The following is a 5,153-nucleotide window of genomic DNA, read 5'->3' on the forward strand; positions in this document are numbered from 1 at the left end:
GGAAAGAGAGAGAGTGATTTTGAGAGGAAAAAGCCTCATGTGAGAATTAAGAAAATCCCAAAGAACCATCACTTGGGAGATTCTGTGACGAAGATGATCATTTTGAATAATCAAATAACCATCCTACACGTACTGCAATTAAAGAGAAAAGAGGGGGAGGGAGTTACAACTCCTTTCCAAACTAATTTCTTAAAAAAATAATTTAATAAATAACAATTTATTTAATAAATTATTTAATCACACACACATATTTATGATAACCACCATCATATAATATATGTTAAACTATATGTTATATCAAATATAACACATAACCTATAGTTTATATTGTATTTGGTTTATATTGTATCAAATACAATATAACCTCTAGTTTTATTTCTCTCATACGTGTATGATATTTAATATAAATCACATTTATACTAAATTTAATTATGTGAATCTCATTCATATAATTAATATTTGAATCATATTCAAATATTTATTTCCTCTCAATTAAAGTTTATAATATATTAAATATATTATATTAATTATATCATATACAATTAATTCCCTCAATTAATTTGAACAATTCAAATTAATTCAAAATTAATTCTTAATAACCCTTGTTGAGCTATAGAGGGGACCTTATGGACCTGTAGATTGAAGTTTCAATAGTACTTGAATAATTAATTAAACTCCATTAATTAAATTATTCGACATCCATTAATTTTCGGTCATTCCACTAAAGACGAGCAGCTGCACTTTTTGTACTACAGATATATTTATGTGTCCATTGGATATAACCAGTTAACAGTGCGATGACCCTTCAAAAATTGCTCGTAAGTACAGCTAGGCCAAATTTACCATTTTTTTCCTTGTAGTTACATCTAACTCCTTAAGTACCATTGATCTCTCTAATGAACAATAAGTCATAGTCGAACTATGATCAAACCCCTCTCGGGCCAAGACAGGGTGTGATACCACATTGTTTAAGTTTCGGAATCAACCCTTAAGGGAGAAATTTATCTACTTACCCAGATGTTAGGGAAGGGGTGAATTTCATCTTGTATAGTTGTGTTCCCAGTTCCGTACTCAGACGAATCTCTAAAATGGTAGACTTATTGAGTCAAGATCTGACCACTCTCACCCATACAAATGAAATGACCTTTTTCATAGGCAGGAGTTCACAACACACTCAAGATTCAGATCATGTCACCTATGATCATCTTGGTGAAATGTAAGTCTCTATTATGAACGGTATTATATAATGAGACTATTTATTTCGTGGTCCGGTCTTATACAAACTCCTTTGTATAGAATACCCCTACTTACATGTCTCTATATGAATGATGGGGATCAGATCATTTGTAGCACTTTACAACAATTGTAATAGCAGTTCGTATTCATAGTGTCACTAGGATAATGTACCCGACCTTATCCATCTATTACAGAACATTTGGTTATCACTCAAACATGATCCACCTGTATGGTCCTACATACATGTTTAAGCCACAAAAGATAATCTTGGATGTTAGTTTATTGATTTGTGGGTTAATGCTACTAAATATCGAATAAAACATCTCATATTTTATTAGATAAATAAAATGTTTGTACATTACAATTACAAACTACAGGACCCACGAGATTTAAGGCATTAATCCCAACAGTTTAATCTTTTAATAAGTTTAATAGAATTAAATTGGTGTTAACTAAAAGATTAAATTTGTAGCAAATATATCTATAAGGGACTTTTTGTCTAAGGCTGGTTCTGTCTAGGTTGGGGCATTTAAGCTGACAAAAACAGAATACTCCTACCTGGGAACTGACCTGGAAAGGTGGATTAGATATATTTGCTACAAGCATGTAATTATTGATTTAGGTTTAGCATGCAATTATTGATTTAGGTTTATTAAAGTGTATAATGAACATTAGTCAAAATTGTTTAACTATCCAAAATAAATGTTACTTTTGGGTAAATCTAAACAATTACTTTGTAAAAAAAAAAAAAAAAAAACTGTAAAGAGGAAGAAGAAGAAGATCTCACCTCTCGTAACCACTTCCCCACATCACCACGTTTCTCCGAAAGAGAATTAAGGGGAGGGAAGTTATTTCCCTCCATTTAATTTTGAAAAAAAAAAGTTAAATTAAAAATAATTTTTAATTTAATAAATAATTATATATATATATATATATATATAATAACTACTTTATTATATGTATATGTTATATCATATATGACATATAACCTATAGTTTTATATTGTATAAAATAAAATATATCCTATAGTTTTAATTCTCTCAATCATTTGTGGTATTTAATATAAATTACATTTATACTATGTTTAATTATATGAATACAATTCACATAATTAATATTTGAATCATATTCAAATATTTATTTTCTCTCAAATAAACTTTATATTATAATGTATCAAATACATTATATTAATTATATCATATATAATTAAGTTAAATTATTATATCACATATAATTAATTCCTTAATTAATTTGAACAATTCAAATTAATCCAAAATTGATTCTCAGAAATATCTGTTGAGCTACAGAAGGGACCTTATAGACATGTAGATTGAAGCTCCAATAGTATTTGAATAATTAATTAAACTCTTTTAATTAAATTATTGAACAATCATTAACTGTCAGTCACTTCACTAAAGACTGACAATTGTACTCTTCTCATTATAGATATATTTCTGTGTCCATTGGATATAACTAGTAAACAACGCGATGACCCTTCACAAATTGCTCGTAAGTATAGCTGAGCCAAAATTACGCCTCTGTAGTTACATCTAACTTCTTAAGTACCATTAATCCCTCTGATGAACAATACGTCATAGTCCAACTATAACCAAACCCCTCGGACCAAGAGAGAGTGTGGCGCTACATTATTCAAGCCTCGAAATCAGCTGTTGGAGCAATTTATCTACTTACCCCGACATCAAGGAAGGAATGAATTTCGTCTTGTATAGTTGTGTTCCCAACTCCCCAATCAGACGAATCCCCAATATGGTAGGCTTATTGAGTATGGGATCTGGTCACTCTCACCCATACAAATCAAAGGACGACCTTCATAGGCAGGCGTTCACAACTCACTCAGGATTCAGGTCATGTCACCTATGGTTATCTTGGTGAATGCAAGTCTCAATTATGAACGGTGTTATATAATGAGATTAGTCATTTCGTGGTATGGTCTTATACAAACTTCTATGTATAGAATACCCTTGCTCACATGTCTCCACATGAATGATCAGGATCAAATCATTTGTAGCGCTTTACAATAATTGTAACATCTACAAAGTGCGTCATATTCGTAGTATCACTAGGATAAGGTACTCAACCTTATCCATCTACTACAGACCATTTAGGTTATCACTTAAACATGATCCACTCGTATGTCTCTACAAATATGTTTAAGCTATAGATGATAACCTTAGATGTTGGTTTATTGGTGTGTGAGTTAATACTACTAAATGTCGAATAAAACATCTACTATTTTGTTAAATAAATAAATTATTTGTACATTACAATTATAAATTACATGACCCACGAGATTTAGAGCATCAACCCCAATAATTTGTACATTAGAAGTTGTGATATTATTACACCAAGGACAAACTTATGTTTAAAGCATTGGATATGGATGTAATACCTATCTAAATCCAATTCAACTTAGTATGCCAATGTGAGATCTTATGGAACATACTCCACAAAAGCATGTCCCTGAATAGCCTTACTAAAAAGACGATAAAAAAAAATGATTTTTAGACTCAACTCTACTAGTACACAAACACTAAGTCATTAAAGATATCAAAACACCATTTACATGTACGATCTCACATCCGTAACTGATTTCAAATAACAAGACTTGAAATGAATGAATGATAGAAAATATTACCTCCAAACCAAAAGAGGCTAGCCAAGGCATCCCATGATGTTTAGGGTGTAACTACTCCCAAGCACTAGCGATTGAAAACACATTAGAATGATAAGGGAGCCATGTTACACTAACCTCTCAACTAACCTCTATGCCAAAATCGAATGAACGAGAAGAGATCCACTAGTTCTTTAGAATTAGAAAGTCAGTCTCAAGTCTCATCAAGGCACAAGGAGTCACACACTTCACTTTGCATGAAGAAAGCTATCTACATCCAAAATAACCACAATAGAAAATCGTTGGGGGAATAGGGCCCCTTCTAGCCAAGGTCAAACTAAACCAAATAACGTTGCCCATCACCAATCGATAACCAAACCAAGGACCTTGGCCTATGTCGAATGAAAAAAATAACTCGCAACACTATGACGAGGAACTAAAAGTACTGACCATCCAAATACTCTTACTCCATAGGCTATACTCCTAGCCCCAAGCAATCTACAAGAATTCAAGTGAATTAAAATAAGTCACAATAACTTCACAACAGTAACAACATTCTAAGAAAAAATATGATGAACGCCAAGCCATCCTGATAACACGAAAGACAAACATCCAACCAAACAACTTAAAATGTAGTCTTAGATCCCTCATTTTCTCCTTTTACGAAAATTTGAAATCTAAATTTAAAATATCCACATTTGGATGCCATAAAATATGAATAGAAAACATAAAAAATATAGTCAGTGAAACCAACGTTGTTATTCAACTTTGTAAATCGATTAAGTTTTTTTCTCTTTGTTTGCCAGCTATGTGAATGAGTTTTTTTCCCATCATGGATCGTACTTCTGAATTTGTTGGACTGATCGCTTGGAGTTCTAAAACGAGAATGTGGTGGAGGTCTCTAGCATGAAAATATGGGAAAATGAGAGTGTCTCTAGCTATAACAAGAATATTCCTAAAATGTCTGTGAAACGAGATTGGAGGTGGAAGGCTAACCTGTGATTTCTGGTGATGTAGCTCTTGCTAATAAAGTGTATATTATGATTTAATTGTTAGGGTGGTATTTTTACGTTCTTTGCTTCTTTAGGGTTTCATGAACAAATATTTCTCATGAAGATGTATTTGCACTTTTTTTATGTCTTATTTTTCAAAGAGCATGGTTACTTATTTATTAATTTATTTTCATTACACAACTTACTCATTATTTTCAGAATTAAAGTTGTTGGAAATTGAATTTTATTTGAGAATTTTAGAATTTGGTGTCAGCATTTGTTGTGTAAGGGTA

Source organism: Benincasa hispida, chromosome 9, assembly GCF_009727055.1.
Source record: "Benincasa hispida cultivar B227 chromosome 9, ASM972705v1, whole genome shotgun sequence".
Classification (NCBI taxonomy): domain Eukaryota; kingdom Viridiplantae; phylum Streptophyta; class Magnoliopsida; order Cucurbitales; family Cucurbitaceae; genus Benincasa; species Benincasa hispida.